Source organism: Gavia stellata, chromosome 5 (genome assembly GCF_030936135.1).
Source record: "Gavia stellata isolate bGavSte3 chromosome 5, bGavSte3.hap2, whole genome shotgun sequence".
NCBI lineage: Eukaryota > Metazoa > Chordata > Aves > Gaviiformes > Gaviidae > Gavia > Gavia stellata.
In genome coordinates, this window is record NC_082598.1 from 64,854,824 (window position 1) to 64,878,600 (window position 23,777).

Sequence of the window (23,777 nt, forward strand, 5' to 3'; positions counted from 1 at the left end):
ATCAAAAGGAAGACATTAAATCCAAGGGCTATATAAGGCTTTTCTTAGAGACCTGTGACAAAGGCTGCCAAAGGCTCCTCCCCAAACTTAGCTGTTCTCTAGAGTTTCCATCCTTCATTAAGGATCCATGCCTTGTCATTTCCTTTGAGCATTGCTGTTCCTGCATCACCTCTTCATCCCCTTCACGCGAGACATGTTCCCTCCCTGGGATAGAGCTAACACACGCCATGCGGTCCATGTGCCAGGGTGGATCAGCAGGAGCTGTGCACCTCCGTGGCACATGTCAGGTCCCCTCCGTGTGTTGATCCGACGTCTCTGGAGAGTGGGAGCGTCTTGGCTACAAATCCAGCGTAATGAATTGCCAGTAGATTCTTTGGGGAAAGGGATTGTTGGGCTAAACATGTAGAAGATGACTCTTCCCTTTCCATCCAGGATTTTTTCAGCCAATTTGTTTTGAACAAACCAGCAGCCTTTCTCCTCCCAAGTGGATCTTCCTATAGCATTAGGAATTCCTCATGTCGCTGCCATCTCTGTGCATGTCCCTTGGCAGGTTGCCCTGCAGGGACCCTGCGAGCCAGATCCCAGCCTTGGTAGTGACAAAAAAACCCCACAACCCCAAGTCTGTGTTATATTTGATGAGTTTTTTGCTTTGCTGATGTTTCTATAACAAGGAAGATGGAAAATGTAGAGAGTGAGAAACCGGGCAAGGCAAAAATCTGAGAGCAGTGCCCTGTCAGTAACCAGAGGGGAGAGGTAGCAACATGAGCAGCGAGAATATACATCCAAAATGCATACATCCACCGTGCCCCTGCTGCTGGGGAGTCTGGGATGAGTGACAGTAGAGCATACCCCCTTCTCACCCCCCAATGCTATCAGCTCCTTGGGGCAGTACATTTTGGGCTTTGGTAGCCCTATGGGTGGTCTTTCTCCTGCTTCAGTCTCATGGGTAACTCAGAAAAGGAGGACTGAGTCGTGATGGAAGCGTGCTGCTGAAGGAGTCCTTCAGCTGCGTGTGGTTTGGCAGCAGCCGAGAAGCGGTTTGCTCTGTGTAACAGAGAAGTGGCCTCTTCTTTCTTGGAGACGAAGTCTCTTGGAGCAAGGGCTGGGTGCCGGGCAGGCTTCACTTCTGGGGTGGCAGTCCGGCTGCCGTGAGCAGCTTACGGAGAGGCTCTGTACTCATGGACAGAGGCACTGGGGAGCTGAAGCAAGGGAGACTTGGGGAAATTTGCGACCTGTTCCCCTCCAGAAAGGATAAAAAGTAAATACAGTGAGTGCCAAGGAGGGGTTTGGAGCCAGGAGTAAGTGAGCATATGTTGTTACCAAGTCTGTATTAGAGACATAGACCCATATACTAGGTGTGTACAGTGATGCTTTATCAGAACAAAGGTTGGAGGGTGATGATTTCCTATTTGAAACATGTCTGTAAGCTTGCTGCTTCTCTGCGTTCACCTTCAGCATGGTGACCCTCACCACGTACCCTCCAGCTCTGTGCCTTCCAGCACGACACTGCTTTTTCCCAGCTCATTTGCTGGGATGCTGCAGGTTTGAGACAGCTTCTGCTGCCCCGGGGCTTCTGACCAACGGTTTCACTGTTGCACACCTGGAGGACTTTTACCTGGGCCATCGCGATGGAGGTTGGAGCCCAGAACGGCTGCGTGGGAATCACTTCAAGTATTATGCTTGTGTTTTCTGAGGCTCAGCCTCCTCCTTTGCATGAGGGTGACAGACCCCGAGAGCTTTCCTTTGCCCCGGCAGACTGGGGAGCAGCCCCAGGGAGTTGGAGGAGTGGATTTAAGGCAGGGGAGGCGAAGGAGAAACCGTTGTTTGGGTGAAAAGTGCTGCACGTCCCCCCCGAGGTGCTGTCAAGTATTTGACTCTCTCCTTGGCTTTGTCCTGTGCCATCAGGACAAAACGTGGGAGATGTCCATGTGTCATCCACGCCCTGAGTGGGCTGCGGTTGGACGGGGGTTGCCTTCTGGTTTTACAGCTGGCCAGCAAACACTGGTTGGAAGGTGACTTCTTGCTGTGCCAGCAATGTTCAGCTAGGGAACCTGGGGAGCAGCCAACTTCTCTCTTTGCTTTCTGAATGTCTTCATTACCCAAGGCTCACAGTGGGAACCCGCGGTACCTTTGCACTGCAAACGGCATCCCTCTCCCTATAAATGCCATTACGCCTGTGCTGCCGGGATGGCTCATGCTTTAATTGCCCCTGGGCTGCTGCTCAAGGCCCCGTCTCCGCAGAGCTTTACTGTTTATGAAACAAAATGTTGATTTTTTTTTTTTTAATTTATTTTTTTAAGGCAGATGAGGAGAGTACCAGTCAGGGAGATCGTTTCCCAAGACGTCATCACACATTTCTTTTTCAGAAAGGGCGGGATCTGTCTGGCATGTGCCAGTGCTCTGTTTTCCTGTTGTATCACTGAGGAGGCAGGAGGTTGTCCCAGCGTGGAGTAGCAGCAATGCGTGCTGTTCCTCTCAAAGTCAGGTGGCCAAAGCCGGTGTTTTGGTCCTCAGTGGTTTCTTTGCCAATGATTTCTTTGGCCACAGCCACCAGCTCCATGTGCTGTAGGTGAGGAGCCACTCTGTGCTGCGATAGACTCTGTTAAAGGTCCCTGTGAAAAAAAAAAAAATAATCTCTCATCCAGCTGGCCCATCTCTTTATCCCTGAAAATAGCCACAGTGTGAAGAACTGCCATTCCTTCTGCCCTCGTAGCTGCACAGGAGCATTGATTCACAGAATCATAGAATATCTCAAGTTGGAAGGGACCTGTAAGGACCATTGAGTCCAACTCCCTGCTCCTCGCAGGACTACCTAAAACTAAACCATATGCCTAAGAACATTGCCCAGACGATCCTTGAACTCTGACAGATTGCCGTGCTGCTCGCAGAAGCAGGTGGACTGTCTTTGCCCACTCAAAAAACAAGTAGCAATTGTGTTAAGAGAGTATGGCCCCTGTATTCAAACAGCTCGGGTGAGGACTTTGGGATGTTGAGGAGGTATCACCATAAATCTACATCTCCTGACTCGGAGAGGGAGGCAGGCAGGGGCAAAGAGAGGGGAATCCTTCAGCTCTCTACAGCAGAGCAGCTTGGGGAGGACTTCAGCTCACAGGGAGATTTCATGGGGCTCTGCAAAGGAGCTGGAGTTGTTATTAACAACTCTCAGGAGTTGATATTAACCCACAGTATTCATCAGAAGCGCTCTAAGAGCCGCAGTTTCATTTCCTTGCTAGGGTGGATCACAGGTAGCAGTTTTGGGACAGCCACTGTGATGATGGCCAGGCTCATGCGCCGAACTGGTGCGTGGCCTGGTGCGTAGCTGGAGGGCTTCAAGGTGCTCCTGGCCCTGGATATTTGTACTCCCATGCTGCAGGCATCTCCCTTACCACCCAGGAGAAGTAGTGTTCAGTTGCAGGCTGCCCAGAGGCACTGCTGTTGCAGCTGAGCTCAATTTATTTCATCCTTATGTAGATGCCCAAGATCGTGGCTGCTGGAGGTGTTGAGCAGTTTGGTCGCCCATCGGTGCACCCCAACACATATTAAGGTGCCTCGGATGAGAGGAGTGAAGGTTGTGCAGATGGGCTTGGAGATGGGTGATGCTCTGCAGGGGCAAGCGAACGCCTTCGTCCCCTCCAGTCCTGGTTTGTTCTTCCACGCAGACAGTGCCGCGGTTGTCTTTGGGGTCCCCCATGGGGTCCCAGCAGGAGGCAGAGGGAGGGCTGGGGAGGGGTGATAGCACCGCTGCTCATCGGTCCCTGCTTGGGGAAGCTTGCCTGGGCCAAGCCTTGTTCTTGCATGTGGTTGCAGGAAGGCCAAGTCAGGTGAGACCTCCTGGGGGTTGTGAAGAGCAGAGCCTCTAATCCAGAAAAGAAAACCAGCCTTAAATAACAAGCTACAAAGCTAAAGAGAAATATTCATTTGGGAGCGTGTCATTAAAGGCACCAAATTCCCAGCTGGGAATGAAGCACCCAGGCTGCTGTAAAAAAATCTGCCTTGTTTGCCTATGGGGAACACTTGCAAATAGGCACAGTGACAGGCAGGCATGGTTCGAGTGCGTGGCATTTGAAATAGGAGCAGAGTTACTGTGCGATTTGAAACAGGGAACATAATCTGAGTCACCTGGGAACATTTGAAAAAGTTATACCATGTACTTTTTCCTGAGAGATGTTGGTCAAACCATAAACTCAGCTCTGTTTGTAAAACGAGCCGTAGAACTGCTTTGTGAATCATTTGCCAAATTGGTCCTCAACCGGTTTGCGTTTAGAAACTGCTGGGGAGGTAACCACGCCATCGGTAAATGCCACGTCGGTTCCAACCTTCTTTCAGCAGAGCTGCTGCCCTTTTAGCGTGAGGTGCTGTTGGAGCCATTGTTCTGGGATCGGGGAATACCTGCGGCACAGCAGGGAGCTGAATGATGTCATCGACGTTTGCTGTATATTGATTAAAAATGGCCAGAGCTTCCTTCCCCAAAGTACTAATCGCTGCTGCTTTGGCACTCATCAGGGACCAATGGGCTGTTTAATTGCGAGCCTCTGCTTGGAATTGTTTGACGTGTCTTTCCGTGTTGCCTTGCGCGTGCGAGGGTGTCCCACGCTGGGCTCCGTGGGTGCCCCGAGCGGTGCTGGGCTCTGTCCGGTCAGGGCACAGCAGGCTGTGGGCTCCACCCCTGCTCCTGCCTGATGGTGCTTTGAGAAAGCCACCAGCATCCCTGCTTGCTCGTAGTGACCTGTGGCTGCGGGTAATTATCAGGGGAAATATTCAGGATAAAGGTGTAGTAGAGCTGCAACATTTCTTGCTTTGGCCCTCTGGGTGAGGAAGGCATGGTCCGTGGTGGTGGGTGCTTTCAAGAGGGCACCAGTGGGTCTGTACTGGCTCATCGCTGGCTGGATCTGCCTCTTTGCATCTCAGCCTCACCTTTTTGCACAGTTTGTGTCTCTTCTCCTTTTCTGCTGCACTTTTCACCTCCCTACAAGCCATTCCCCTCTGTCCTCTTCCATTTCTCCTTGCAGCCAGTTGCCAGCTGCCTGCACAGCCACTATACCAGCATCGTCCCTGGGCAGCCCCAAGCGTTGTCCTGCTCCATCCTGGTTTCGGAGCTGCTGGGTCAGACCCATCACTGAGCTCACACCACCAGTGCCCAGCCAGGGGCCGCATCCTGCCAAGGGGCCGCTGGTGCAGGCTCCCCTTCCTCCCACTGCAGGTCTGTGACCAAAGTTACGTTCTTTTCCAGGTTCAGCCCTCCAGCACCTAAATTTTTCATCAAAGCCCAACCACCTAAGAAGGAGGGAGGCCGGTCGGCGCGCTCAGCATCTGCAGAGAGCAGCTCCAGGGACGGGGGTGCGGAGGAGCCAGCCGAAGCCCTGGCAGCAGTGGGGGATCCTGCCCAAGAGCCAGCAGTTGGAGATGACTCCCTGGAAGCAAAGGTAGATTTTCTTCTCTGCCTACCACCTGCGTTGCCTCCCCCAGCTTTCCACTGAAAAGCCGTGCTCGTGCCAACCTCCCTTTTTGCTGCCCTGCTGCCACATGCCCTGAGAGCGGGCTGGGCAGCAGGGCCAGCGGCTGGACGCGGGGCTTCTGGGGAGGGAGAAATAGGACAGTTTTGCTTGGAGAAGGCCACTCAGATTCTCCTGACTTATGTTGTGTTTGGGATTTTTTTTGTTTTTTGTTTGGTTTTGGGTTTTTTTGTTTACAACATCAAAGGAGGCTTGTATCTGCATCATGATGTGAGGGCTTTCAGTTTCCTTTCTGTCTCAAGCTGTGCCAAGTACTGATCTGCATGTAGCACCTTCTCAAGCCCAGCTGGAGCCACCCACTTTCACGCTTCTGCCTTCCCCCAAGAGCCCGTGTTGCAGTGATGGCCGCAGAGATGACTTTTTATAAAAGAAGGCTTTGCAGACAAAGTTGCCTTTGATGTGCTGACCTTCCTGGTGAAGCTTGCTGCTTTGGAGCTTGACCTTGGTACTAGTGGGAGCTGGCATGTTGTTGTGCATCGTGTGGGACAGAGGCTGCTCCTAGGGCCGTGGAAAAGGATGTAAGAGAGCCCGAGAGGCTCTGAAAGTGCCAGCGTTGACATTAAGTTCAAGGAGGGGACCTGCATGTGCTTACATCCAAATATCAGCAGTTTTAATGTTGTAACTCTGCACATTTTTTCTGAATCAGGAGAAATGATACCCTGTAGACGTAAAGAATAGTGTGGCTGAATGTTTTTTGGATAGAAGCATGAAAAGATCTTTATTTTGTGCTCTGTTGACATGTATGCATGGGAAGTAAACCAGGGAAATACAAGTGGACGTGGCTAAGTAGGATCCAAAATTGCTTCAAAGGATTCTTCTGGATTCAAAGGATGCTTCTAGATTGCAGTTTGGTCTTCTGCTTGTGTCACTCTATCAAGGCAATTGCCATATAACCTCCCTGGGGAGGTGGGAGACCACAGGCCTAGGAAAGATGTGGGTTAGCATCTTTGGGAATATACACTTGACAAAGCTTTGCTAAGCTTGAAAACGTAGAGACAGTAGAAAGAGCATTGAGACGAGAGAAAACTCTTCCCTCCCCAGTGCTTTATCTACTGGGGAGATGGAGCCTCTGATTAGGTCTAAGGATGTCCTGTAAATATTCTTGCAGATTCTGCTGAAGTCACGGCCACAGCACAAAGCACTTCTTGACATTAGTGAACAAGGGGGTGTTCTTAAATGTCAAGAGCAGTCGCAAAGCCCTCTTTTATAAATAGGGGTCAGAAGTCCAGGGATGAGTTTCCTCTTGAGACATGGTGCCTTTGAGGTTCAATACCAGCTCTTGGCTGCTGCAAGACAGAAAAACATCTCAGCTGCCTTCTTCAGGAAGGTGCTGTTGGAGAAGAATGACCGAGCAGAGATCCTCAGCTCTCCAGCACTGATGAGTGCATGAGATGAAACCTAAGCACCATCTGAAACGGGATAGTTGTGCTGAGCACTTTCTAAGTCCTCATTTTCCTGTTTTTAATGCGTCTCACTTGCAGTTGTGTTCCTCTTTTTGTCACAGAAAACCTAACCTGTCAAGGCATGGGGTTCTCGGTGTGTTCCTCGGGCAGGAGTGAGCAAAGCCAGGCTGGCACGAGGGTGCAAAGTACCCTTGAGGTCTCTGCCAGGACTCAGTGCTGGGCGCACGCAGCTTCCTCGTGCAAGCTTGCGTGTAGGAAGTGCAGATGGAGCCCGTGTCTCATCTGTGGGTGGGCTCGGACCCACGCTCAACTGATGCGATGGACATACCCCTGCTTGATTTGTGCCCAGGTCCCATCTCAGCTGCTCCTGTCTTGGTGAGGTGGTGGAGCCTGCAGCAGAGTGGTCTCACCCAGACCAGGCAGCTGCTTTCTGCAGCTCATGGTGCTTGTTTTCCAGTTGCTGTCATCCACTGCTGCGGAGCTGGAAGGTGCTGCAGAGATGGAGGGTGCTGCGGAGACTCAGAGCCGGGTGAAGATCAAGGAGTTGATGCCGTTCACGGAGGCAGAGCCCCTCACCTTGGGAGTGGAGGAGGTAAGTGGGAATGTGACTTGCTTATGTAGCCCCCGCTCCCACTGGTGGCCCTTGGCGCTGCTCACAGAGTGGCGTCACAGCCCTCCCAGCACGTCGCACAGCACTGCTGAAGCAACCGGTCATTGGAGAGGCCGTGCAGGACATGTCGTAGGGTTGGCCAAGGACGTTACCTGTGTGGCGCCTATGGAGGGCATTATTCGTCCCGCTCTTACTAATCAAGTGGTCGATAGGAAATTTTTGCAGTAGATTTTGCTGCAGCATCTTGAGAGAGCAGCATGCAAATCGGAGAGAGGAGACGTCCCAAGTTACTTTGATGTACTGTATTAATGAATGTATTAGTTGGTGAGTATGGGAGATTTTTCCCATGGTTTCTCCACTGGAAAGTGTCATGGATGCAGGATGAGATTAGGATGATTTTGCCTGTGTTTGAGGAGCAGGCCCCTCCAGTCATGTCTGTCCTTTGCTTCAAGCCATGGCTGCTCTTCTGCATCAATTTGGATGCTTGACATCTTGATCTCTCCTCCCCTCTCTCCAGGTTTTTGACATCCTGCCGCTGTACGGTGTGCTGCAGCCGGGCGAGAGCGAGCGGGTCACATTCACCTTCTTTGGCCACGCAAACATCGTGGCCAGCGTCACGGCACTGTGCAAGGTGGAGGGAGGCCCGACCTATGAGATCGCGCTGAGTGGGGAGGCTTCGCTCATTGACTACCTCCTAGACACCACGGAGATCGACTGCGGGCTGAAGGTACCACGCACTTCTCTTGGCAGCGGTCTTTAAAACCATCACCGGTGGGTTGCTGCTGACCTTGGTCTAGGGGTCTCTCCCCTTCCCAGCTACTTTGTCAGCTGTACAACCTTTGAGTGATAGGTCCTGCATCCAAGGTGGTTTTTAATGGCCATCTCCATCCCCCCCCAAAGCTGGGAATTGCTCCTCTTCAAGGTTCCTAACGCTGCCTCCTGGGGCAGGCAGGATCCCAGCGGTGATCTCCAGAGGGATGTGCCTTGAGACATCCATCCACTGATCCGCTCCTAAAGCCTGAGGTGCAAGGAGATGCTCTTTTTCAGTGCTCTCGATTAATCAACAAAATAAACCAGGGAGGAAGTTAACTTGGGCTTCCTGTCACTGAAGCTGGAGAGAATGTCCCAGAATAATCCCCACTTTACTTCTTTTTGGTTAAAAACCCCACAGATATTTCCAGCTGTTGGCCCTGCATGTGTTGCACCGTCTGTCTCCCTTTTTGCTGGTATTTTGCTTGCAAGTACTTGTATGCAGGTGGCTTTTCCTCTGAAATGCCTCGATGCCTCCTTCTTTGTTTCAGCTAGATGTTGGATGACACCTTAAAGGGCAGAGGGCTTGTATCCCCTCGTTTCTTTGTTACTGGTCTTTACATGGTTGTTATTGCACCTCTGCGTGCTGCCGTAAATATCTATTCCTGTGTCGGGCTAAGAGATACTCTGTGGCTGTGGGCTCCCCAGGTTAACCCGGGAGAGTCAAGTGCCCATATGTCCTCTGCGGTCCCTGCTGCTGTGCTGTGTTCATTTCCTTTCAAGCCAATGAAAGAGGAAGGAGATGCCCAGCATCAGGCCTGTGTCTGTAACTTCCCGCTCCTCTGTCCTCTCTTCAGCTGTTTAACAAAGTCACCAAAGCAGAGGTCACCCTGCAGAACAGCGGCAAGGTGGGCTTCACCTTCGCGGTGCTCAGCCCCAGTGCGGCCACTGCCAACAGCCCTCTGCCCGGCATGCCCCTGGTTGTGCCCAGCACGGTGAGTACGGAGGTAGCACAAGCGATTAACCCTGGCCCTTTGTCAGGCTGCCTAGGAGAGGGTTGTAGATGCCCTCTTCCTGCGAGCTTCCCAACACACAGCTCTGCTCAGACCCGCGCAGTTGTTGCCGTAAGCAGCATTGTCGGCCCTGGCAGCTTGACAGGGCTCGCTTTCGCTGCAGCTGTGTTGTGCGCTGGATAAGGGCTCGGGGGACCAAGTGGCAGGATGTGTCCCGCTCAGGAGCTTGTCCCTGCAGCGTGGAGGGGAGCGGGGAGCTGAGGGTCCAGCCCCGCGTGCAGAGGGCGAGCCGAGGAAAGCTGCGGCTGTGTCCTGTCACCCCGAGCCATGTTGCCATCTGCTTGAGTTTGCTCTCGACCTGGCTGGCGTGAGCCCAGCCCGGGGATCGGACAGTCCTTCTGGAAGCCTGGAGAGGAGGTGACCTTCCTGGCAACACCTTCTTCCCTAGATCTCATCCTCGTCCCTGCTCCTGCGTTTCCAGAGATGTATGTTTGCAGGTCATTGTGAGTCCAGATAGGCTCGTGCACCCTCGGTGTAACTGCACAGGCAGGAGATGTTTGGTTGGGGTCGTTAATAAGGGGTGAGGCCCTTCAACAGCAGCCTGGGAACCACCGGCGTGCTGTGAGAGGAGCTGCTGGGTCTGCTGAGAGTGCAGGCAGTTCACGCATCTTCCACAGCAGCTGGTAAAAGAGCTTTTATTTATTTGGTCTGGCTCTTGCTAGCAGAGGTGTGCTCATGCTGAGCGAAGGGTAGTCTGTGCTGTGAGAATGCATCCCTACAGGCCCTCTGAAGGACACAGTGCATCCTGGTGTAGGAGACTTCAGCTTTTGGGTAGAAGAGAGCTAGAAGGCGATGTTGTCTGATGCTTTCTTATCTTTGAGAACGTGCCTTCTCTTCTCAGCGTGTCTATCGTCTGAGCCATCCCTCCACCAAACCCTCTTTGGTTTACATTCCCTCCCTCTTCTCTGGTGTCCTGCAGGGTTACATTGGACCTGGCAAGGAGCAAGTGCTGAAAGTCCGTTACCTGCCAGGAGTGCCGGGAGTCTTTTGCAGGACTTTCCAGGTCCAAGTGGGTCACCTGGAGCCGAAAGAAATCTCCCTCAAAGGAGAGGGGATCTTTCCCAGGACCTACTTGGACCTGCCCAAGAACACCAAAGGTGAGCACTGCCTGTCTGCTCCCCAGGTAGGTCCCCGGCTTTTTCCCCCATGTCATATCATATGCCCATAGGGCAGCTCCCACCCATCTCCACCAGGCCTGGAGGTTTCAGGGCTGTCATACCAACACTCAACCCTCTGGTTGCTTCCTGAGTGTCTAGCAGATGAGCCCATGTGGGCTTTGCCCCGGGAACCATCCTGCAGAGCTTGCCAGTGTATCTGTTGGTGGCCTGCAAAGATGATGCCTAGACAGAAAAGCTTGGGAAAGCTGTAATGCGGGCTGGCAGGGATTTTGTCAGGGTTGGCTTTGCATCGCGTTGCAGGGGATGAGATGCTCCTCTGTGGGGTGGAAGATGGGTGATTCAGAGAGGAGTAGCAGCATCCATTTTGCATAGATTGCTCGAGGAGTTTGTTTCTGGGAGAGGCCAGCATCGGGGGAGTGGGACTTCCCAGCTTAAGTGGGCATGGTGCTGTGCCCACACTTCTATTTGTGGATGTTTTCTTCCTTCAGGAAACAAACAGTGTGAGAAGATCCTCCGAGGCAAAAGCAAAGATGGAAGAAGACAGCCAGAGGGATGAAGCAGTGGTTCTGGGGGAGGCTGCGGCCGTGGAGCCACCCACGAACGACTCGGGCACCGTGGTGAGAATGGCTGCTGCCCTGTTTGTCACGTGCCACCCTCCCGCCATGTCACTTGGGCCCCTTGCACCCTGCAGCAGGCTTCCTGGTACCCTGCTGGCACTTGGGACCTCCCTGCCCGCATCTGGCCATGATCACGCATCAGCTCAGCGTTGCCCCGGGGGCTGCCCACCTCTGGTAGTTGTCCCTCCTGTAGATGCACCAGCTTCCGGACTACCCCAGGGAGCGATCCTGAAGACCATGCTCATGTGATTGAATTTATGGTACTCTGTGAATGGAGATGCAGGTCATTGCTGGGGTATTTGTGACTCACACGCCAAGCCCTGCCAGGTTTACAGAGCTTCATAGCAGCAGCCTGACTGCGCCCTGGGACCGTGCTGTCAGTGTTCGTCTCCAAGAGGCACCAGCTTTGTCGTGGTTCCGTTTTGGAGAGAGCTTTTGTCCAAGCTGCTTTGGCAGTGGCTGGGGTCAGGCAAATACTTGGAGCGCTGAAAGGTTCCTGGCTTGTCTGTCTGTTTGTCTGGCCAGATCAGCTTTTATAACAGTGACCGGACAGGCAAAGATGCTGGAGTTCATTTCCCCCCAGATCAGGTCCTGTCTAAGAGAGCAGGAGGTGTCAGAGACACTGAGCAGGGAGACAGGAGGACCCCATCGCCCCTCTCAACAAAGCAGGGTGGGATCCTCTTTCAGAGACAAGCCTCTCCCTTGGGAAGGGCCTTTGCTAACCAGCCACCGTCTTTGCTTTCCTCAGTTCGACACCTGGCTGCAGATGCAAATGGAACAGATGCTGATGGAGGAACACGCCCTGGAGCAGCAGAAAGTTCTCGCTTCCGGTCCCTCTGAGGACACTGCCTTTGACTAGCGTGCTCATCGGAGGCTTCTCAAGTTAGTGGGGACTCCCGTACCCTATGTCCAGGCACCCCAAGGGTAACACCCGGTGGCACACCCCTGCTCCTGAGAGCTCCTTGTGCCTGCAGAGCTGGGAATAGCTGGGCACTCAGCTCCCCACCGATGATGGGTTCTGTTCTTAGAGCTGAGGGGGTCCAGTGCTGACCATCAAGCCCATCCAAACAGCACAGACAGCATCCCTGCTGACCAGCTCTGAAAGAGGCAGCTCAAAGCTGGCGTCTTTGTTCCAACTAACAGATCCCACTAAGCAAAAAGAGCCGGGAACGGCACAGGTTGACAAAGCCTTGACAAGCCGTACATCAGGTGTCTTGGGTGCTGGTGGGACTGCAGGGCTTACCTAAGTAACTTGTCCTTCCTTTTCTCCTTCATGAGGAGGGACGGGCACCATAAGCTCCAGTTCAGGAGGAAGAGGCTCTGCAAAACAGATTGTTTAGGTGTTTTCGTGAGTGGGATTACTCTGGCAAAGGACCTTCCCATGAATCTTGTAGGTGTTGATTACTGCATTTACCAGTGCTCCTCTGGGGACAGATCTGGTTGCAGAGCAGTACAAACGAATTTTTTGTTAAGGTCCCACTGGTAGCGGAAAAAGCCTTGGACCTACACTCCCCGTGACTTACCAGAGACTTATTACCAGGTGGTAAGGCTTGGGTTTCACTGGCTAGAGTTGAGTTTTTACAGCAGTGAATACAGAAATACCCACTTTATTTGCATCTTCCATCCACTTGGAAACATAGCCAGGCTGTGGTTTAAGGGCGCTCCTTACTCCTCCTTTCAGAGCTGAGCTGCCCGAGGAGTATGTCCTGGACTTTGGCTATGTCATTCTCAGGAACATCCACACACACATCGTGAAGATCACCAACACCGAGCAGTTCCCTGTGTCCTTTCACACCGATGGACGTGTCCTGTGTGACACAGGTAACCAGTGCTGGGGAGACTTCACGTGGGCTTGAAGGAGCTGCCTCTGACAGATTAGCTTAAGCCACTGGACATGGGGAGTTTTTCTGAGTGCTTATTTGTATAGCTTTGTCCTCCTTAGTACGCCCTGCTTGGTGCCTCGGAGCCTGAGTTCTCCTGGCCAGCAGTGCTCAGAGACCTGGCCTGCCTGTGGCTGCCCTAACACGTGATTGCAGGGGCTGGATGTGCTGATCACTGTGGTCACCTCTGAGCATCTTCTGCTCTTGGCTACCGTGAGCATCATCTGAGTTTTTGTGCACGCAGTGGGTTTGCGTTGCAAACAGATGGCCCCTTGGTGGTTTGGAAGTGCTTTGGTTTAGAGTTCATAATGTCTCAGCACTTCTGTTCAGCCTTTATTGAGCAAACAGCCTGTGAGGTCCTCTGGTGTATTAAAATAGGCTTGCGAAACAGGCCTTGAGGTAAGGCTGCAGTGCCATCAGACAGTGACTGGCTGTGTCTGAAGGATGGTCAGGTGTCTCCTCTAAGTTGTTTTCCAGGGAGCACCACAGCCTGTGAGAATCGTAGTTGGAAGTTCTCCTTTGGAGAGGTCTGCGCATCCTTCCCTGGGTTGCCTGATAAAGGAATTACTGGTGCTCGTCAGCTATTATGTTTCCTTTTGACCATGGGAACCTTGGATTCTGGCTGTGAAAAGCCTTTCTCCTTGAGCAGTGGCAAGGGAGAAAGAGTGGCAGGCTTCTCCAGAGAGGCAAAGAGCTGCCCTCTTCTTCACAGAGCTACCAGCCAGGACACCCCTATGGCCTTAACGTGCTTGTGACACATTTCCTGTCGCTTGAGTGTCTCAGCTGCTTTATTTTCATCTGTTCAAGGTTTCAGCGTAGACCTGGACCCTGTGAAGCACCTGCCCTGCTGCAAGACCAAGACATTTGAAGTGCGCTTCGACCCACCAAGTGCCAATCTGCCACTGGGAGCCGTGGACGTGCTCCTGCCCATCAAGGTACCTCACGGTCCCTTGCCTCCCTGTGCCCACACCACCTTTTGGGGCAGGCAGCAGGTTGGGGACAGCAGTAGATGTCACTTGGGCTCTCAGCTGGATGCTCTGTCCTTCACTAGGCAGCAAGAGGCCCCACGTTTCACGTCCACCTCCGTGCCAACGTGACTGTGCCATCCCTCTGCCTCTCCAGGGACAGACTGGAGTTCTCCGCTGTCCAGTGTGGGCAGTGCCAGGAAGAAACCGCCCAGCTCCACAATCAGCTCCAGGTCCCCTGTAAATGGTTCATCACCATGAATGAGCCTGTTAAGAAGGTAAAGCACAGACAACGTGTAGCGCTTAACTTCTTGGTTGGGTTTTCTTTGCCTCTCTTGCCTTTTCTGCCCCTGTGGCTGCCTGAGCACTTGGGCTACAGCTCGTTGAGGAAGCTTTAGAGAGTACCGAGCAAATCTGGTTCGCCTGGACCTGTTCACTAGCTGGTGCTTCACTTGTCTGCCATCTTCCCCCATTCCTCCTCCAAGGACAGTGCCTCCCCATCTGCCTGCCCTGCCTATGTGTCTTCCCTCCAGTTCTAGACCAGTGGTGGCCGCGGCTGGTTTGAATGTGGATGCTCTCAGCACCGTGACAGTATCTCAGAGCACTGCAGGACCCAAGGGTCTGTTCTCGCAGACCAGGGAGACCTCCCACAATTGTTTTTTGTGCTCAGGTGGACAAACGTTTGCCAGCGAGGGTGCATCAGAAGCTGCTGCAGGAGTCGAAGGCCAAGCCCTGTGTTTTCAAGGTGCTGCCCTCGGCTGGAGCCCTGGCCCCAGGACAGCACTGCAACGTGCAAGTCAGGCTTTCCCCCCCAGAAGAGGTGAGATCGGCAGGTGTCACCCCCAGGAGGTGTGGCAGGGCAGTGTGGTAACAAGAGCCCAGCACAGGGAGGAGGAGATGAGGTCTGCCTGCACATGGAGCTTTCTGCAAGCCCCGTACCCACGGTGCCTCAGTTTCCCCTGCAGCGCACTCTTCTGAGAGGGGCTTTGAAATGCCAATGGGGAGCTGGCACAGAGAGCATCAGGGCACTGCGGTGTGGCTCCCTCTCAGCACATGGGGGGAAATCTGCCTGTTTCCCCTCATCTTCCTCCTTGCATGGGCGTGCTTGCAGGCTGTAACCATCTTGTCTCTGGCTTTAACCAGAGCCAAGCCCTGAGCATAGAGGAAGACCCTTATTTCTAGCCAGTGAGAGCTCCTCTGCCTCCTTCATGTAGCTGACGTTTCCCTGATGCAGCAGAGCCAGGACTGTGTCTGGGCAACATAACCCTGAAGAAGGAGGTGAAGCAGCCCCTGAGTCCTGTGGGAGCTGAGTCCACCCATGAGGACCTTTCTTATGAGCGTTGCGCTCCCTCATGACTAGTGGAAACATGTGGTAGTCTGTTTTAGATCCATCTGATCCCCAAATACGCAGTTCCACTTCACAGCAGGATGCATCCCAATTACTCAGAGCCAGCATGCAGGTGCCGTAGCCCCTGCTGCCCTGCTGCCCCCGGTGCTGCCGTACAGCTGTGGGGCGGAGGGGACGGTGGTGGTGAAGAACCCATGCGAGTTCCCCATCGAGTTTTACTCGCTGGAGTTCGACCAGCAGTACTTGCTGAGGAGCAGGTGAGAGGGAAGGTCTGGTCTGCACGTGCATACTCCTGTAGCTCCACAGGGCTCCAGCGTTCCCAGGCTTGTGCCGGGGAGATGGAGGCAGTCCCCAGGGCAAAATCTGGTGGCATTTGAGGGTTAGCCAACTGGGCTGGCAGGCTGTGGCGGGGTTGGATAGTCTGTGTTGTTGGGAGGAAGGAATGAGGGAGAAGATAGGTTGGCTGGGGAGTCTGTTCATGGGATGGAGGTGAAGAAACACATCCCGTCTATGGTTTCTCTTCCCTACGCACACAGATCCTGCGGATGCTCAAGGACTGCGTTTGCCACACCACCTTCTTGCTGCTTCCACATGCCCCGGGTGAGAAGCTGCCCCCAGAGGTGTTGGAGTACTATCAGGACCAGAAAAGACTGCAGGATGAGCAGGCAAAGCGCAAGACTGGGGAACCAGCAGGCCAGGACAACGGTGAGGGTTTGGCATTGGCTGTCCTGAGTGTGGACACAGCAGGGAGTCCAGCCCACCTCCCCTGAGCTCTCCGTGACCTCATTCTCCATGGAAAGCCCATGCTTTTAGCAGCCACCAGTTCCCCAGCTTGGTGGAGGAATTCCCGGGTGAAAGTCTGTGGCTTGGAATGCGCACCCTCTGCCAGCCCTGAGTGCAGTCTAAGCAAGCTCATATCTGCCTACCATGGACTGGGGGAATAATCAGGATATCCCCTTGTGTCCCTCATCCACAAAGAGTAGGACTGGATGAGTTCTTCAGCCGGTAGAACCAGGTCTAATATCACAAGCTCTTTTGTATTCGCTCCTTCCCAGTAACAAAAGCACAAGCTCAAAATTCTGAGGGCAGAGACAGCCTGGGCAGGGAAACTCTGCCTTGGGAGTTTCTCTTCTTGGGAAGTTTTCCGTCTTTTGCACGTGGCCGTGCAAAGTGACGAATGGCAAGAGCAGATTGCCTGGCCACATTCACCCTCCTCTTCCCTCCCCATGTCCTTCCTCCTCAGCAAACTTTGAAGATGTCCAGTCTCTGTCAGATCAAGGAAGAAAGCACTCTGCTGGGATTGTTCACACCATCTCATCCCATAGCTCAGTCGTTCCCTCCTCCATTCTTGATGAAAGCCAGTCCAGCAAGGTGGACTCTAAAGTTGAATGTGGAGAGGAGGAGGAGGAGGAAGGCGCTGAGGAAAGACGTGGGACAGGTAATAACGCAAAGCCCTTCACCTATTTTATGTCTGTTGTGGCAACAGGGCCTCAGTGGAGGACTTCATTGTCATCTCCATCACTTCACTGCAGCCTGGTGCCATCTTTGCTCCTGTGGGCCCTGAATGCACTCTTGCATATGAAGTCTGTAGGATCCTGAGAAGAGTCTGGGGCAGGGACAAGGGAGAGGCCAGGGAGGTTTTGCCCAGCTGGCTGGGCTAGCATCCCTTTTTCTCCCAGCAATTCCCAGTCTCTTGCTCACCATTCCTCGCTGGCTTCGATATCCTATAACAGCCACGAGCTCCATAGCCCCCCAGCAATGCTGTGCCATGGGCATCTCGATGCATTTGTATCTTGTCTGCTGGTTGCAGAGCAGTCCAGTTGTTCCTCCTTATCTCCCTTCTGTTGGATACACTTGTAACACCAAGCTGCCCCCCAAGGACCTCACCTCTCAGACTTGTGACATAGAGAAACAATTAAAGTATGGTTTCATACGCATGGCTAGGGCTACTCCAAGTTGCATTCAGTTGCAAGGCTAGCATGACCGTCGAGCAACCAGTGCTGAGTGTCTTCTTGTCTCTACAGGAGGGACAGCGAGACCCTGGTGCTGCAAAACAGCACCCCACTGCCCGTGGCCTGGTGGGTCAGTGGGCTGGAAAACCTCGGCGAGGACTTCTCCACGTCACAAGATGAGGGCATCGTTGCTCCCCGCACAGAGTTTGGTGTGCATCTCTATTTCAAGGCCACGAAGGCTCTAAGCATTAAGAAGATGATCCGACTAGAGGTGAGGGGGACTGTGCCCTCCCTGGCAGAGCAGGGCAGAGTGATCGCTGCGCTCCTAGGGAGGGAGACTGTGCTTGAAGGGTACCCTGCCAAGAGGGCAAAAGGATGAGCCTTCTTGAGATTCCTTTCTACCTGCATTGCTGAGGGCCAGGCCCTTAGCAGCAAGCAGCTCTCACTGAAGGATAACGTTTTGGAAACTAGGTGACTACTAGGGTGCTCTTGTAGCTGAGCTTCACAGGGCAAGTACTCTGTGGAGTCCGGAAGAGATGTACTGCTGTACAGCACCTCAGGAAGAGGTGCTGCCTCTGCATGGCTTACGTCTGGGTTACAAGGCTTCATCCTGAGCCCATGCATAAATTTGCTGCTGTGCATGGTTGAATGCTGTCGTTTGGTTGTCCAGACTTGGGTGTGCTCCCTGCAGCCATCCTGGAGTCTGTCTGGTGCTCTTAACATAGAGCAACAAACTCTCAGCCTGGGATTTTGTTCCCCATGGTTTAGGGGCTGTGTTTCAGTGAGGGTGCTGGGTGGTTGAAGAGGAGAGGGTTGGTCGTCAATGCTCTGGGACACCTCACACTTCTTGTGGTTGCTCTAGCATCCCCTTGCTTCCCAGGGCGCTTTAGCAGCAACACTGCTGCTAGAGGAGTGCCGAGGTGGGCTGACAGGGTTTCTTCCTGCGTCAGAATCTCGCTGGGTCAGCCCATGAGATGAACAGGTTAGGAAAGCTTGGGAGTCCACAAATGCTTGTCAAGCAGGGGAGGCCATGGTGGAAGCAGCCGGCAGAGGCAAGGCCTCCTCGTATATTGTCTAGCAAAAGAATTGAGGAGAACGGTCCAAGCAGTGTTTGTTTGCTTCCACCTCAGGTTTCAGGTGCAGAAAACATGCTGGGGATCGTTCAGATTGAAAATATCCAAATCCTTGCGGAGGTGTATGATGTTGCTCTGAGCATCAGCATGTCTAAAGGTGAGTGGATGCCCCCGAAGCCAAGTAGTCCGGGTGCATGGCATTGCCTTGGCAGGTGGGCAACCAAAGCACTTGGGACGGGATGGGGTACCATGCAAGCGTGGCACGGATACGTAACGCATGTATCCTCCAAGCTGCGTGGAGTGAAGCACTGTCAGGGCACAGAGAGAGCCTTGAGTCTCCCACCTCCAAGCTTTGAAGTGTGCAACTTCATGTGCAGATGGATTTGGGGGCTTTGAAACAACAGTGATGTGAACAAGCAGTTGGCAACTTCTGAAGGCTCGGCATGGCACATAGAGTGGTTGGATCTGTGCTTGGAAGCAAGGAGATGGAAAGCGAGCTCCTTAGCTGCTAAACCCTGCAGATATTCTCTGAGTAAGGGAAGGGGCAGCAAAGTAGCTAGAGAAAACTTCCCAGAAGGGAAACTTGCCGAGAAGGGGTTTGTGCCACCTGAGAACTCCAAATCTGTATCTTGTCACCTGGTGTAGTCTGCAGCAGCTCACAAATACTCACCATTTCTTACCTCTCTCTGCAGGTTTTCTGCAGGTGCAGGTGGCAGCGTGGATTTTGGGATGCTTAAGGTCCTGGATGATGCAAAGCAAGTGCTGACTCTGAAGAACCAAGGGAAGTACGAGATTGCGTACAGGTGGGTCCAGCTGCCTGGTCCATGAGTGCATGGTGCCACCACCTGCCCAGGCCTGCATTCTCCTTCTGTCCATGGTTAGAACTTGTTCCCATGCTGGCTACCTCATGGTGCAAGTAAATACAAAACCTGGGCTCTCTAATCTCAAATACTTTAATAGAGCATCCAGCCACGCACCAGCAGTTCTTCACAGCTCAGCAGCAACCAGAAGGAGAGACCCTGAAATGTAAGCCCCTCACTGCTGAGATTCATTGCCGCCTTTGAGGGTCAGCTCATTTCTCTTTATGAGACTCTTGAAAGGAGGGAATGAAGAACTTTGGTGTCAGCTTACAGCAGTGCTGATTGTCTGCTCTCTGTGTCAAGATCTGGGATTCCCCGAGCAGAGCTGTACCCTTTCCCTTGTATTACTTTTTATGGTCCTATGCAAAGTCCCGGCTGTGCTGGTGGCACCGGTACTTTTAACTGCAGAGGTCTGTTCCTTCCCTTTCACCCCAGTTTCAAGCTGGAAACCGTGGATACCGACATACGTGACTTGGCATCCCACTTCACTCTCCAGCCGCAGAAGGGCATGCTGACTGCCTCCGGGCACCCCGTGCAGGTCCAGCTGCTCTTCCACCCCAAGATGGAAATGAGCATTGAGGACAAACCCATCCTGCAGTGCCAGGTGAGCTGCCTGGGCCAGGCGGTGTTAGCACACCGTGTCTTGGGAGTGTAAGCAGGACCTGTGTCTTCGGGAAGGAAGGCTTTATTTGGGGAACCCTCTCTCATCCATATGAAATCAATCAAGTCTTTCAGAAACCATTTGTGATGCTTCCTAAGCAGAGCTGAAGCTCTGGCTCTGGAGGAGGCGTTTAAGCAGGGAGGGTGAGCTGATGGGGACTTGGGGTGGCATCAGGGGACAGAGATAGAGGCTGTCCTCTGCTGTATTTACCAACCCCTCCTCCGTTTGCAGGTGATTGAGCCCAGCATCTGTGAAGGAGGCGAGACCATCGCCATCATCCCAGTAAGGGTGTCAGTGAAAGCCCTGTTCAGCAAGTCCAGCACTTACCCTGCCTCGCTCATCAACTTCAGTGCCAGGATGAACGGCAAGAAGAAAACCTGCACCTTCTATTGCAAGCCCAGTCCCAAAGCCCTGGGTTAAAGGACAAGTTCTGTTTTGGTTTTGTGATCCCCTGCAGAGAAATAAAGGCGAGCTTAACACCAAGTGACCGGGAGAGTCAATAGAAATCCTTTATCAGTTGCAGACAAAAGTGATAGAATATCCCTATCTCCCTGTATAGTTATATAATTCTCAAACAAGGGGTAAAAGGAAAAAGAAGGAAGAGTAAGTGTGAAGAAGGAAGAGTAAGGTGAGTGCTCCCTCAGCAAGTTTGCACACCACACCAAGTTGGGCAGGAGGGTAGGAAGGCTCTGCAGAGGGATCTGGACAGGCTGGATGGATGGGCCCAGGCCAATTGTATGAGGTTCAACAAGGCCAAGTGCCGGGTCCTGCACTTGGGTCACAACAAACCCACGCAACGCTACAGGCTTGGGGACGAGTGGCTGGAAAGCTCCCCCGCAGAAGAGGACCCCTGGGTGTTGATTGACAGCCGGCTGAATGTGAGCCGGCAGCGTGCCCAGGTGGCCAAGAAGGCATCCTGGCTCGTATCAGAAATGGTGTGGCCAGCAGGAGCAGGGAGGTGATTGTGCCCCTGTACTCGGCGCTGGTGAGGCCGCACCTCGAATGCTGTGTTCAGTTTTTGGCCCCTCACTCCAAGAAGGACCTTGAGGTGCTGGAACGTGTCCAGAGAAGGGCGACGAAGCTGGTGAGGGGTCTGGAGCACAAGTCTTGTGAGGAGCGGCTGAGGGAGCTGGGGTTGTTCAGTCTGGAGAAGAGGAGGCTGAGGGGAGACCTCATCGCTCTCTACAACTGCCTGAAAGGGGGTTGTGGTGAGGTGGGTGCTGGTCTCTTCTCCCAAGTGACTAGTGACAGGACAAGAGGAAATGGCCTCAAGTTGCGCCAGGGGAGGTTTAGGCTGGATATTAGGAAAAACTTTACTGAGAGAGTGGTGAAACACTGGAAGAGGCTGCCCAGGGAGGTGGTGGAGTCACCCTCCCTGGAAGCGTTCAAGGAACTTGTGGATGTGGCACTGCGAGACATGGTTTAATGGTGGTGGTGTTAGTTGATGGTTGGACTTGATGATCTTACAGGTCTTTTCCAACCTTAGTGATTCTGTGATAAGGGATAAACATGTTTTCCAACATTAAAGAAATTACCATCCCTGGGCTATAACAGTCAGGTATCTCAACTCTGTGTGTCGCCCACCCGGGCCGTGCTGTGGGGTTATTACTGTGTTCTGTGTGTGTTCTGTGGTGGTGGGATGTGAAACTAAATACTCTAGAGGGACACAAAGAGGGGATTCCAACACCACACTTCAATCCCGCACGTTGTTCCAATGTTAAATATGACTAAAACTTTCCATCAGAACATCCCCAAGCCAATTCCAGAGGAGCCGTGTATACAGCTGCCTTGCAATTATAATGGTCAGCAAACCTTACGACAGTTATTTGCGGCTCTGTCTCCGGGGGGTTCCCTTTATAGGACAATGCGTATGTGGCATGCCGCCTGAGGGAATGTAGGAGGTATTGGTGGTGTTACAAGGTGAATCTTGATTTTGCCACCCTTTTGATGCATATCCCCAACAGGTGCACATATCTCTGGTCAGGGTCCTGAGCCTACTAATCAACCATGTTTCAGGAGGATCTCCAGGTCCAGTGTCACATGTCATCACCTTGGTACAGTTAAAAAGAGGACTGGGTGCCCCCCTAATGGGTGGTTTGAATTGAGGGTCTTGGGGTGGTTGCATTGTGGTAGATCCAGACCAGGCCCAGATCAGATTAGTTCCGTCTTTTGGAGACCTTTATGTTCTCTTGGGGAGTTGGATGCGCCAACTTGGTTCCCACTTTGTGGTATAGTTGGCTTCAAAGGCATCAGGCTTCCGGAGAGGATGGAGCATCGGATCCCACGGATAAGGTCTACATGGATACTGACAATTACTGTTTTCAAAATTAATATTACCGCTAGACAAATTGCCACATCGTAACAAAGGGTTTGATCCTTCTGTTGGAGACAGGACCGTTAACATTAAACAAAGGCCTGGTAACGTCACAGAGCAGATTCATTAACGTGGCATTCCTAGACAAATTAGGAGGCTCCTTCCATGTTTCATAGATTTGACTTCCCATCAGTGGCTTACCCTTCCATCGTACCTGGCTATCAGGGTTTACAGTCGTCCACTTCTTTGCCAAAAATGTAAGAGAGGTGGCATTAGTCGTGTTCAAAATAAACCTCAAATTCACCGGCATCATGAAAAATCTCAGCCCCTCTTCAGCTGCTCGGGGTAAAGTGATACATTCTCCTTGATCCGGTTGCCCCCATATTCTCATAAAGCCCTTTATCATTTCCCAGGCAAGGTTTGGGGCCTCGTCTCCCCAGCCGCTTGTGGCAGTAAGGGCGAGGAAAAGGATCCCCCAAACCAACGTTCGTGGTGCCAATAGACACATTCCGCAAAGATCAGCGAGCCAGCAGCTATGGTTTGTGCAGTTACTAGCCTGTCGATCTACGCCGGCTGCAAATGCTCACAATCACTGTTCATTATAGGCTTGACTGTAGGTCTTCTCTAACCACCTGTGATATTTCCTCCTAAAAGAGAACAGAAAAAAACCCAGAAACCCCAGTCCAACGAGGACCGGTTTTAAAAGGAAGGGATAATGCACCGAGTGTCAATTTTATGCTCCCCTCTATGGGCATCGGTGGCTGTGCAGGCATACAGGTTAAGGGGAGTTTCCCAAACCAGGGCCCCTTAAATCAATCAAGTCCCTATGCGGTGGGTTGGAGAGGGCGTTTGGCTCCGGCCTTTCTCAGGATAGGAGGGAGCCATTGGCTTTCCTGGAGTCCTTTCCATGTCCTGATTAATGCCTCCAGGTTAGGCGTGGGCAATTTGTCCATGACCTCCCTCGGAATCCTTTTTGCAATGCCTTCAGCGCACAGAGCATATCTCCTACGATCCCGACCGAGTGTTCAGCATCCTTCTTTGATGGGTTTGGGAACAGGGGCCTGTGGGATGCTGCTGTTTCCGTTCCCCTTGTCCCGCTATCCTTCGGAGTTTTCCCTGAGACTTAGTCCCTCCTGTGTTCATAAACCCCATTCTCTGTCCATAATTGAGTGACTCCTGGGCACCTCCTCGGACAACATTATGGTATCCCCACCCGTAAACGAGACTCTCCACACATATTCTGTCTCTGTTTCTCCTGATTCTCTTGAGTATTTCTCCTGAATTTTTGCTATATCGGTGGGGGAATAAGGAATGGTGTTGGTCGTTATTTCCGGTTCCTCATCAGCCTCGTGGTGCGTTAAAAGGAATGTGGTTTCAAAATTTGTCTGTCAGAGTCCCGGGACTTTCACTGATTCGTTTATCAGAGCCCCAGAGAAAGGACTTGCACTGAGCAGGTGCACAAAAATCGAAATCAGTTATTTTATTGAAAGCGACAGAAACAGATTCGAGATTGCTGTTGATAAATTCACTAACTGCAATAGTGCTACTAATTAAGGTTCACCTTGCTAGCAAACTTGACAGTAATACACGAACCCGGGGATAACTGTCACCCGGAGGGTGGGAGGCGCAGCGCGTACCCA

General features: G+C 52.6%; 1 pseudogene; it reads left to right on the forward strand.

Moving 5' to 3' along the window:
* Nucleotides 1–20,243, forward strand: part of LOC132317156 (hydrocephalus-inducing protein homolog) — a 74,423-nt pseudogene extending 54,180 nt beyond the window's left edge.
* The last annotated feature ends 3,534 nt before the right edge of the window (nt 20,244–23,777 follow it).